The sequence below is a fragment of the Camellia sinensis genome, chromosome 15 (genome assembly GCF_055761805.1).
Source record: "Camellia sinensis isolate YWXY chromosome 15, ASM5576180v1, whole genome shotgun sequence".
NCBI lineage: Eukaryota > Viridiplantae > Streptophyta > Magnoliopsida > Ericales > Theaceae > Camellia > Camellia sinensis.
Window position 1 is genome coordinate 85615715 of NC_138975.1, and position 13244 is coordinate 85628958.

The 13244-nt window shown below is 32.3% G+C and overlaps 1 long non-coding RNA gene and 1 other non-coding gene across 4 annotated transcripts; one reads left to right on the top strand and one right to left on the bottom strand.

The window, feature by feature from the left end:
* Window positions 1-454: 454 nt before the first annotated feature.
* On the top strand, window positions 455-1840 carry LOC145813546 (uncharacterized). Of its 2 annotated transcripts, XR_014356694.1 has the most exons (4): window positions 455-921; window positions 1023-1280; window positions 1469-1627; window positions 1765-1840. It is a non-coding gene; the product is annotated as an uncharacterized LOC145813546 (long non-coding RNA). The 2 variants fall into 2 exon arrangements; XR_014356693.1 differs by having other exon boundaries at window positions 1023-1627.
* Window positions 1841-9201: 7361 nt separating this feature from the next.
* Window positions 9202-13003, bottom strand: LOC114261804 (uncharacterized). Of its 2 annotated transcripts, XR_003629117.2 has the most exons (4): window positions 12388-13000; window positions 11848-11988; window positions 11512-11617; window positions 9202-9850 (listed from the first exon to the last, which is right to left on the bottom strand). It is a non-coding gene; the product is annotated as an uncharacterized LOC114261804 (transcript). The 2 variants fall into 2 exon arrangements; XR_014356216.1 differs by lacking the exon at window positions 11512-11617 and having other exon boundaries at window positions 12388-13003.
* Window positions 13004-13244: the final 241 nt, after the last annotated feature.

Below are 13244 nucleotides of genomic sequence, written 5' to 3' on the forward strand. Positions count from 1 at the left end.
CCCTTATCTCAGAATTCATAGTTATCTCTCCCTCACGATTTTCACTCTTGATTGTAGGGTTTGTGCCGTTTGTTGTTGCCGTGCGAGATGATCGGTGCTTCAGTCTGCCCCTACAGGTTTGTTCCTATTACTACAAAAATAGTTAAAGATTACACTTTGATAAATAAAAATATCTCATTTTTATTAGAAGTGTGATAAAAAAAATTAAATTGATATTTTAATCACACTTAATTTGATTAAATGTGATAATATTTATTTTTTGTGTCATTTTTAATTAAATGTGATTATATATATATATATATATTTTAATCACACTTTTGTAAATAAGTGTGATTATATATAATTTTTAATCACAAGTTCTAAATTAGTGTGATGAATATATATTCCTTCAGTCTCAAAAATTAAATTCCAAAGTTCATTCTGACGGCCAGCCCATGGCCAGCCCTAGTCCCTCACTCACTCACTCTCTCTGTCTCTTCCTCTTCTCTCTCTCATCTGAGATCCATCGTGAGGTAGATCAAAATCCAAATCCCAGGGCCAACCGCCACTCCTTCGTCGGAACTCCCGAGCCTCTCATCTCAGTCGCTGCATTTCTTTTTCTGTCTTTCGACAATGACGATGAGATCATGTTCTGGATGACGGTAAGATCAATGGTTCACGATGACGATCTGGAAACCGTACCGAAGATGTGTTAAATGTAGAAATCTGGATGGTAATGGGTTTGCGATTTGTATGATGATCTCGAAGCTGTGTTGGACCAGATCTTTTCTTGCGATTCACCAAGATCAGAGGGTTTATCAAAACCCCAACGAATACATGGGCAGGGCAGGGCAGAGAAGAAGGTAATGAAGCACGGAGAGAGAGGGTTTATCGATTCTTCAACTATTTGTTTACAATGGTTCTTGTATTGCAGTCTTGGAGGTAAATTTTGCCTGTTAGTCCTCCTGAAGTCATAGAAGGTGTATTTCTCATTTTGGTTTCAATCTGAGAAATGTGTTAATCTTGAATTGTTGTTTGTTTAGGTCACAGTGGTTATTATGCTTAGTAGAATCAACGTTGAGTTGAGAAATGAAAATGTTGACAGGGAATGGATCTAACCCCACAATGGCAGTTGCGGCAACTACTGCGGGTGATCAGCAATTGAAACAGACTGCAAATGTATCTGAGAAAGATAAAGAGAATGAAACATCAATAACAAGTAACGACAATGACAATGACATTGGCAATGGAAGTGTCAAAGAAAGCGCCTATTTGCATGAGGAAAGTGATTTACCATAAAGGTATATTACTTTTTGGATCAACAGAAATGCAACCCATAATAGCAATCCTCATGTTTTTAATTAGATTTTCCTTAATTATTAGTTTTTTGCAACCCCTGGCTTTTTTGGGTTCATTCTACTTTGGGGTTTGAAATAATCTCTTTTTAAGTTTGCATTTATTGTTTTGAAAATGTTGTATTTGAATGTAGCTTGGAACACAACCTCCCTGATTGTCCATTTGCATCTCCTAAAGCTACTGTGGACTTCTTTGATGATAAGTTAGCCATAATTGGATGATTTAGTTTAGTTTTACAGGGATTTTTTGTGGCTCCTTTTCTTCAATCTCACTACTATTGTTACTCTTAAAGGTATTAAGTTCTCCTCATTCGTTCGTTATTTAAATCCTTTTATTTTCATTTGAGCTTTCAATCTCTTACTCAATTCATTGTTATGTACATGGCTTATTCCAAAAATCTGTTTTCCATACCTTATGTTGATTGCATAGGATATCTTTAGAGTTGAGCGAGTCGGCCTAGATGGTAAAAAATTTGATAGAGGTATGTTTTCTAGTTTGGTCATGTCTTCTACAGTTTCTTGTCGTGTTTTTTTTTTTTTTTTAAAATACATATATTTATATATACAAAATGGGAAAATAAGTGTTTCTTTAATAATGTTTCTTATACCTAATCAATCCATTTGAAGTAAACCCCTTTATTAATTTGTGAAATATATATACAATATCTAATATGTGTTTTAATGCTATGCTAGATTTGAGCTTAAGTGGACTTGGGGGGTTGAGCTTATAAGCATATCAGGGTGTTAATGTAACTGGATTTTGACCTTATGATACCATTATTATCCAAAAATATGAAGCTTATCATGAGAGGATGTTCCAGGCTATCATTCTTAGGCAAACAATAGTTTTGTGGGTGCTCGGGCTCACTACAATTGGCTTGTTATGGCTATGGGTTTACACAATTCCATAGGTGGTAAAGTGATTGCCCTTGTCCGAGGACCCCCCCCCCCCCAAAAAAAAAAAGAAGGCTGGTCTATAGCTGTTTAGTCTAGGGAGTAGAATTTTCAAGCCTCAGAGCAAAAATTTATGAGAACTTATACATTTGCACAATTTGATGTGCATGCAATGCATCATGTGGTGGTTTCTTTTGGCCTGGAATATTCAGTTCAGTATTTTGAAATGTTATACAATTGCGAGCTTGAGGTGTTGGAAGCTGTCATTGAACTTCTTATGCCATCAACATCATTGGCATGCCTATAGAGGCAGGCTGTGAATGATGGCAGATTTGAGGTGAGTTCTTGATGCACTAAAGATTTAGGACCAATTGTTGACAATGAATGGCACACAATCAAGCAGTAAGGAAGCAAATCTAAGACGCTAATTCATTTCAGTTGTGTGATAAAGTAGTATTTAGGTTTGTGTAATTTAGAATTTTGTCAATAGGTGTAGTTTTCTTAGTTGCAAGGTAACCTCCTTTGGAGGTGAGTGCTTGCAAGCTGCTTGTAAGCAGCTTGTCATCTAGTCTGATGTAGTGGTTGCATGTAGGCAATAATATGTCACCAGTTTAGGTTAAGTGGCTGCATTTTTGCCACTTGTTGCTTTCTTATTTTGTGCCTTTTCTATTCCTAGCCTCTTCACCATAAAGTAACCTCCTTAGCTATTATATATAGGCCTATAATCTCTCTTGAAGAGGTTTTTTGAGGAATTGAAATTTCAGATTTTTTTATTTCATTGTTGCCATATTTTGTTATTCATTAGCACTAGTGTAAATTAAATATTATTGGAGGGTCTTTTAATTAATTTTAAATTTAAATAAATTTATAATGAAAGTTTTTAATTTAGAAGTAAGATTTATTTTTAAAAATATATATAGAGAGAGAGAAAAAGGAGGGTATGATTTGAACTCTAGACCATAAGGTTAATAAATAAGGCTCTTCCCATTTGAGTAGCATATAATTTATATATATGTTTTGTATATTTATCTATTTATTTGATCTATGTGTGCCCACCACTAGTATAAAATAAAATTAACACAAACCCTACTCTATTATTTGTTCACCACATATGGCAGCAGCACAGCAGCCACGGGAGAGGGTTTGAGAGAAGAAAAAAAGAAGTTGCAATCAAAGAACTTTTGGGTGTGTGGTAGGGTTCTAACTTTCTTCTTTATTTTATTTTTGTTCTTTATTCTTATTCTATTTTATGATCTAATTCATTGATGGGGAGGTTATAGGTGTATGTAATTTGTGTATATATATACTGTTAAGAAATCTGAAGAGTTAAATTCATATATAAAGAATTGTGTAATTCTTAGTCCAAAAATTCTGTACGGAATCACAAACTTTAAAAATCAAGAAACCATATCAAATGGATGAATTTTGAATTGAAATTTTTACAGTAGATTAATTACATATTGAATTGCATATCTGAATTTTCTCATAATTTTTGGGAGTCGAAATCTATATTAACTGGTGCGTTCAAATCTGTCCAGAAAACTGGTTTAAAACAATAACTTCAGAAGTGTCGTTCTCTTTGGGTATAAATCCGAAAATTACCAAATTAGCATCATTAGAACCGGTTATGAGTCTAGGTTCTTACATTTTTGACCTTGCGTTGATTGCTTGTGTGTACTTTGAGAACCATTAAGTGCTGTAGAAAACAACCTGTTTGGATATAATTAATTGTAAATAATTATTTTGATAAGCAAATCAAGTGAAAGCAATTGAGTCTAAAACTTAGGATATATTAGTTGAGATCTGGAAGGTTTTGGAATTTTTCGAACAACGTGGAGTGGGTTTTTAATTTTCAAAGTTAGCGAATAGGTTGGGAAATTTGTAACGCCCCACTACTTGTTGGCCTAAGTAACCTGTGGGTCGACCATCAATACCCAAAAGCTTAAGTTCAAGTTACTTTAGTAGCAATGTAGTGGTGTTTTATATGCCCAAGATCACCCATGCAAACTTCCGATGTGGAACAGGGTGTTACAATTGATTTAAAAGTCCAAGTAAATTTATGATAACTTTTCTAAGTTTATAGAATTTCTCTCTTTTAATGTTTTGTTTAGTTTGATACAAGTTATTTATGTTATCAAGTGATTGTGATATTATTATTCTCAACAATTTTTATGATTAATAATTTTTTTATGCGTAGACATAATTTAAGATTAAAATGATTTATTTATAACACAAAATATATATAATTTATTTTTTCCATACATCGCACGAGTTATTGCTAAGTATTATATAAGCAAAAAGGAGTTCCTAATGAGAAGGCATATCAAAACTCCACATGCACAATCTAAATTTGCTGAATTTTCAATTTTAAAAAATAATTGATAAATCATACTCTCAAACACATATATATGATTTAGCTCATTTTTTAATTTTAAATAATGAATTACCAATCCATTGGGCCATCTTTTAAAAATCATTACCTAAAATTTTTCATTCCCTACAATGAAATAAGGAAAGAACAATTATTTGTGAGGGAAACACATATACGGTTTTGTAAACTTTCTAATTAAAATAAATAAATTACAACTTTCTAATTTATTGCTGACGACAGCCTTGATTTTGGTCTTCACACATTGGACAAGTCTTGTGCTTTGTTTTTGTTTTTTTTTTAACTCTAATTAATTTGTGGTTTCTCTCCATATACCTTCAAGGCACCCACAAACATAATTATACTTCTCCCATAAACAGATTCTGTCTCACTCTCAACAAGTTAGTCAATTCTATCACCACACATACATAATACACAAATCTCTTATAAATTATTTGTATGTATATATTATTTTGATTTTCCGGGAGACTTGCAAATCCCTTTGCTATAATGTGGGTTTTCTTTTTTGTTTTTTCCTGTTTTTTGTTCTTTCTTTCTTTCTTTATTTTTTTGGTCTACAGTGTAACTATTGTGGTATATGAATTTCATTAACATCATACAAGGGTTATGGATTTGTCTAAATGTGTAATTAATTTATAAAGCTACAATGGATATATATATACATATAAATTATTTACATTGTGATGTTGTTTTGCTTTTATATTTAAATCGTACAATATATTATTTATTATTTTTGTAACGAAATATAATAGAATGATCATTGAGTGAACTAAACACTACCTAATTCTATATTCTATGAACATTGATATGTGCTAGAGATATTAAATAAAAAATTAAGGAAAATACATATTTTTTATCTTTAAAATTTTAATTTGTAAACTTTTTATTTATTTATTTATAGTTCATGCAACCTATGATTTATGGTTGATTTTTTCTTTTTATAGTTCTAAACTACACAAATTTCTTTCTGTCCATGTGCAAAATATCACTTTGCTATTTTTCAAAAAGTTGAAAAAAATTAATAAAAATGCCAAAAATATATATACAATTTTTTTATTTTGTTTACAAAAAATATTCAAAAAATATTTACTAAAAAAATAAATAAATAAATGAGCTAAATGACTCATGAGTTGAGTAACAACCATAACAATTTGATAAGAATTGAATTGTTGGCTTAATAATTGTTCAGATTTGACTTCTAATCCAGAAAAAATTACAATTCAAGATATAAAATCAAAAATATTAGTAGAACATGGGAAGTACAACTCTTGGGCAGGGTGTAACTCAAAAACAGGGGTGCAAAGTCACACCCCTCCATGTTTGTGTATTTTTTGTTTTGTTTGCTCCACAGAGCTATAATTCTTCTAAAAAATACGCAAACATTGAGGGATGTGACTTTGCACCCCTGTTTTTGTGTTATACCCTGCCCATGAGTTGTACTTCCCATGTTCTGATAATATTTCTGATTTTATATCTTGAATTGTAATTTTCTGTAGATTAGAAATCGAAATTGGATCGATTACTAAGCCAACAATCCAATTCTTAACAAATTGTTATGGTTGTTGCTCAACTCATGAGTCATTTAGCTCATTTATTTATTTAGGAAATATTTTTTGAATATTTTTTATAAACAAAATAAAAAATTGTATATATATTTTTGGCATCTTTATTAATTTTTTTCAACTTTTTGAAAAATAGCAAAGTGATATTTTGCACATGGACAAAAAGAAATTTGTGTAGTTTAGAACTATAAAAAGAAAAAATCAACCATAAATCATAGGTTGCATGAACTATAAAAAAAAAAAAAAGTGTTTACAAATTAAAATTTTAAAGATAAAAAATATGTAATTTCTTTAATTTTTTATTAATCGCTCTAGCACATAGCAATGTTCATAGAATTAGGTAGTGTTTGGTTCACTCAATGATCATTCTATTATATTTAGTTACAAAAATAATAAATAATATATCATACGATTTGAATATAAAATCAAAACCACATCACAATATAAATAATTTATATGCATATATATCCATTGTAGCTTTATAAATTATTTACACATTCAGACAAATCCATAACCCTTTTGTATGATGTTAATGAAATTCAAATACCACAATAGTTACACAGTTGACCATACAAAAAAAAAAAAAGAAAGAACAAAAAACAGGGGAAAAAAAAAAAAAAAGAACAAAACAGAAAACCCACATTATAGCAAAGGGATTTGCAAGTCTCCCTGGAAAACCAAAATAATATATGCATACAAATAATTTATAAGAGATTTGTGTATTATGTACGTGTGGTGATAGAATTCACTAACCTGTTGTGAGTGAGAGAGAATCTGTTTATGGGAGAAGTATAATTACGTTTATGGGTGCCTTGAAGGTATATGGAGAGAAGCCACAAATTAATTAGAGAGAAACTAACTTAACCAAAGCACAAGACTTGTCCAATGTGTGAAGACCAAAATCAAGGCTGTCATCAGCAATAAATTAGAAAGTTGTAATTTATTTATTTTGATTAGAAAGTTTACAAAACCGTGTAAGTGTTTCCCTCACAAATAATTGTTCTTTCTTTATTTCATTGTAGGAATGAAAAATTTTAGGTAATGATTTTTAAAAGATGGCCCAATGGATTGGTAATTCATTATTTAAAATTAAAAATGAGCAAAATCATATATATGTGTTTGAGAGTATGATTTATTAATTATTTTTTAAAATTGAAAATTCAACAAATTTAGATTGTGCATGTGGAGTTTTGATATACCTTTTCATTAGAAATTCTCTTTTGCTTATATATTATACTAGTAGTCACTCGTGCGATGCACATGATTTTACAAAGTGAACATAATAAAATAAAAAAAATTATGCTATTTAGTTGTATTTTCTAATATGGTCATAAATATATGGAGAAATTTACAATGTGTATCTATTAAAATGATACATGTCGTAAAAAATTTATGATTTTTTATGATAAACAATATGATTGTTTATGATGTGTGTTATGATATTTTGTAGTGAAGTTATGAATATTGAATTTATGATGTGCATCCTAAAATTTAGAATGATAATATTGTGACACTTTGTGACTTTTATTATGACATTTTGTGATTTTGTTATGATATTTTTTAGTGAGAAAAAAAAAACAAAAAAAAAGTTAGAACTTTTGTAGTGAAAAAGTTACAATAGTTTGTATTTAAATTATAAAATTTTGTGAAAAAATTATGGAAGGTATACCCTGTGCACCTTTTTGAGATGTATCTCCCTAAATATATATATATATATATATATAACTCCTTTATCTACTATTAAAAGTTGATTGAACAGAAAAACTAATAAAAGATGGAAAGCTATGAAATTCATGACTAGAAAACAGAATAAGTAAATAAATAAATCAGAGTATCTTGCCAATGTTTAGAAAACCAATAACTACACTCATGGTGGGAGATAAAAGTTATAAACCACAATTGTGTAACATTTATAACAAAGGCAAGATCAAGCAATGGAAAAGCCATCAGGAGGTTCCTTTATTAAGAAATATAATTAAAAAGAAAAAAAAAGAAAGAAAAAAGAGAGAAGTTCAATAATGAAAAAGAAGTACCTTTGCTTTAATAGCTTCTCTCTCTCTCTCTCTCTCTCTCTCTCCACAGCTTCTCAAACCTAGAACACAAAAGAATAGGTATGGGGGTCCTCTCGTTCACGACCTTTGTAGAGCAGAAGATTAACTTGTCTAATAATAAAAAAATATGTATGTATATATATTAAATATGATTAGATTGCTATGCATATTAACATTGGAAACTAAATCAAAATACACTTGACTTGCCAATAATTACACAGATATGAATCTTTTAAAAACTCGCCATTTTCGTACATTAATATTTGAACCAAAATTACCGTACACGCAAGACCTCTATTAACAATTACGGGCGTGTGTGCGGTGTGATTTTTTGTAAAATTATAAATGACAGATTGGTCAATAATCAATCGCGGTTTGAGCAGTTTCAATTTATTAATGGATTGAAAAATAATTTTAAACAATTGTCATACATTCGCATATAATATATGATAATAATTTGTATAATATTTTTCATATATGTATAACGGAGCGGAACAATTTTTAAGGTGAATTATAAATTTCAAACTGCAGAACAAACTAATCCACAGTTAGTGGACGGATTGATATAGATTTGTGTAATTTAGCAAATTGGATTATATTTTACACAGCCTGATTAACAAGGTTTGACCTCTCCAATCTCATTCTTATGGTTGGATTTAGCTCGTATTTTCACCCTTACGGTTGTTATTAGTTGGTTTAGAGAAATTAAACGGAGAATTGTAATTTGGTTTCTTCTGCATTGAAATGCTTTCTGATCTATCTACGCAGCCACTAATCATGTGTCTGCCAAAACTCTTGCATGAGAGTCTTATTCCTCTCGCAATTAAGACGATATTCTCCGATTTGACATCAACTTATACCCTTAACTAATATCAAAATATTAAGACTTTTGAGCCTTTCAAGTGAATCGTAGCTCAAACGACACATTTTTTTTATCCGCTTCAATAAAATTGCTCAAAACAACACATACATAGCTCGAAATAATCTGTACAGTAGAACCTTGACATCAACTTGAATTGCATGACATGAAAAAAGAAAACGTAAAAGCTGGTAACTCCCAAATTTCCATCATTTATTCTCACTTTACTACCACCCTATAATGGCAAAATGCCACAAAAAAGGGGGGAAAAAAGAAAAAGAAAAAAGAAAAGAAAAGAAGATTAAACTAAAAGAAGACAAAAAATTATGTGAAAAGTCATCTGAATGTGATCCTGAAATAAATTATATAATAACTAAATCCTTCAGCCTCCCTACAAGCTGTTGAGCTCTGATATAATTTTTGTTGCTGTATACACTTTGTTTTGATGGCTCTTCTTCATCTTTTTCCCTATAACTTATCAGCGATTCTTCCCAAAGCATCCGCCAGCTTATTAAGAACAGTAACTAAACTACCTGTGTGATCTTTTCGCTGCTCCCTATCCAATTGAAAATTGGTGTTCTGAGCTTTGAGTTGTGCACAATATATTTTCCCATTCTTTTCTAAAACTTCAATCAACTGACACTGCAAAGTGTTTGTTTCCTCATCGCCATCTGCCCCAAATCGTCTCCACTTACGTCCTTCATGAGAAGTAGTAGCTCCCACCTTGGGGCTTGAGGTTTGTTGTGTCCCATATGTTGCACCTGTGGAACAAAAGCTTAGCCCAACGCCCAACAAAACCACACTCCACATTATATAAACTATAAAGTACATTTTTCTGGCGCAGAAAATAAGGTATTTATATTTTGATGAAACTCCAAATTATAATTTTAGTGCGCCCTTGGCTTACCAATATTTCATTTCATTCTATTTAGTTGCAAAGAGTATATACATGGAGTTTTGTCAACTTGCATATCTTTGTTGGAGCTTCTCTTCATGCTGCAAATGTGTTGTCAGATTTGTTGGTGCTTCTCTGATTTTTGTGTTGTTTTATTTTGTTTTCTCTGTTGGTTTTTCACCAACTAGGAGGTTGGAGCTTTGATTAGCTCCAAACTCCTCTTTATTGATGTATCCTTCATTTTGTATGGTCTTGCATCAATAAAGTCTTTCGTTTTGCCGATCAAAAAAAAAAAAAAAAAACCATGCCACTTATCATCCCATCTTCCCATAGAGGAGACATAAAGAAATAGAAAAGATACAATGATCGTGTGCACTTATATTTTCAGCTATTCCTTTATTTATTTCTTCTAAACATTTCGATAATTTCAGATAGAAACTATCAATAACCAAAACAATTTAGCACTAGTTAAGATCTGTGCTTGGCTAGGGCTGAAAATTGATGTGTTAAACTAGACAAAGAACCTGACTTTGACAAAATGGATAAATAAGATGGTTATACCTTTGCCAGGGCCATACAGATTACCCAAATGACCAAATTCATGAAGATAAGGAAGTGGGGTCCTACATTTGGATATATTGATACTGAAAATTGACCTGATCGAACCAAAATTATTTGCAAACCATTATCCAACTGTTATAATTCCTACCTGTGGTACAATAAGTTGTGACAAATCCTATGATCGAAAAAGACTCCACACCAAATATACCCTAGTCAGACTCCATTTGGATAATCGTGGTCTAACATTGAGCGAGCTAGACAAAAGATGCACATAGGAAGGTACATCAAAATTCTATCAGCCAGGCTTTGACCGAATTTCCTCTATACACATGGAAAACACTCAAAATTGACAAATTTGAATGAGGGATGAGCCAGTGAAGGTGTTAAAGTACACTTTTGGTCACTATAGGATCATTCTTAAGAAACTAGTTTGAGAGTACCGTCAACCAAAAAGCATATCAAACCAAGTTGAACAAAAAACTTCCACTTGCTACAATTCTGTAGCCTGATGTGGAAATGTTACCAGAAAGGGAACCCCATGTCAAATTAGAACCACCAAAATGAGAAATAGTCACTCTTATAATGCCTTATTGACTCATCCCGGTTTGCATTATTAAAAAATCAATCAAGAAAACGTTGGCATGGCAACGATGGACTAGAACTGTATTTTTGACACCTCTAAATTACTACTAATGCAGTGCATGTTTGCGATACATGAACCACTAAGATGGTTTTTCTGTTTTCTTAATGTACAAGTTCATTAACACAATCGAAGCAGCAACAAATATACTTGGAATTGTGAGCCAATTAAAAAGTGTTGTCCCAAATCATCCAAAGCAAGCACCATATCTAACATAAACTATACCAATGAATATGGTTTTTTAAATAACGAACAGAGGAGGAAACAAATATAAAAGCTTGACACTTGCATATAAAGTTTCTACAATTTAGTCAGAATAACATTACGTTGAGAAAATGGTTGGTATTTGTGGGAGCCGAATAATTGGAGGTCGATAGTGTCGGATGTAGGTATGAGATCAGTCAGGAACGTAACTTTTATTCAGCATTAATCCTAGTCGATTGAAGAGCCGAATAAAATAATCAGCATTCCAGCCGAATAAAATAATCAGCATTTCAACCAGTAGAATAGAAGCTGAGTAGATGTACATGCAATGGATCAAGAGTGGACCCGACCCTAAGGCCCAAGGGGAATAATATAAATAGAGGATCCCAAGTGAGAGAAAGGTATATGAGAATTAGTACGCTGAACTTAAATACAAGCAATCGAGAGAGTATACTGACTTATCCGACTTATCCGTTGGAGTGCTGATTCCGATACCCGACCGGAGTGTTCATTCATTTTCAGGTTACTAGCTGAGGATCTCGAGTACCCCATTAGATCCAAAGAATATTTCCAGAACTACTTCCCCCACAGTATTGTTTCTATGTAAATGAAGATATAAAAAATGAATCAGAACAACCTCAGGATTGCAATTTCAACCCGAAGGTTGTAATACTAATAATAACAACAACAAAAACATTAAACCACAGATAAAAAGAAAGAAAGAAAACAGCAATAATAATAATAATTATTATAATAAGCTAACGCCTGTATGGTTAAGCCCATAAAAAACAGAGACCGACCCACCCCACCCCACCCCCACCACACCACACCACAGGGAACATTCACAAAAAGCAAATGAAGAAGAGAAAACATAATAATAATAATAATAATAATAATAATAATAATCAAAAGGTTTAAACTCATCAAATTCAAATCAAAACCCACTACAAACTCAGCCAAATTGGATAATCGGATATCAATTCCCCAATCCAAATTACCCAAAATTGGAATTGGAACAGGAGCAGGAGCAGGTGGAGTCTTGGTGAACTCCTTTTCGGGGCTGCCAGCAGCCTCCTCTTGAGCCGACTGAGCAAAATTCGAAAACAAGCTATTCCGGCCATTGTCAAACACAGCCTCGTCGTCCTCCTCCTCCTCCTTATTATTATTATTATTATTAAGAAGATGATCATCCTCGTCCTGAGGCTGAGGCTAAGATGGTGGAGCAAGAGGGAGAAGCAGAGGCGTGGAAGTAACAGAAGAAGGGGGTGGTCCCATTGTCGAGAATATCGTAGACCTCTCTGTCAAAAAATCCGGGAAACTACCTATCTCTTCTCGAATCGTTCCCTATCACCCAAAAGGACTCCGTCGTGTCTTCCCTTGTTATCTGCGATTCCCATTCTTTGATCTTCTTGTAGTCTCCTTCCAAATTGCTCTCCGCCACTCTCTTCCGTTGAATTAACACCAGAATCTCTTGCCTACTCCATCGAGGCAGCCTCGCCGCTCTGTTCCTCACTTCTCCTCCGCCCCCCTCTGCCGCCTACCCTACTTCTCCGCCGTTTGCCACGCTCATTCCACCTCACTTTCCTTTCCTTTTTCTTCGGCCTCCGTTTGGAAAGTAGATTCACTTTTTAATTTTTTTTTATTTATTATTTTAACGTCGGTTAAAAAGGTTGATTTAGGAAGAATTTTTTAATTTTTTGATTTTTTTTAATTTTTTTTTGTGAGAGGAGAGGGTAATAATTATAAATTAAATGTGATGTTTTATTTATTGAGACTAAAATTATCTATTTTATCTTTTGTAATTAAAATAGTCACAAAAATTCTCGCCAAACGAAGCCTCAATATAGCAATTTTT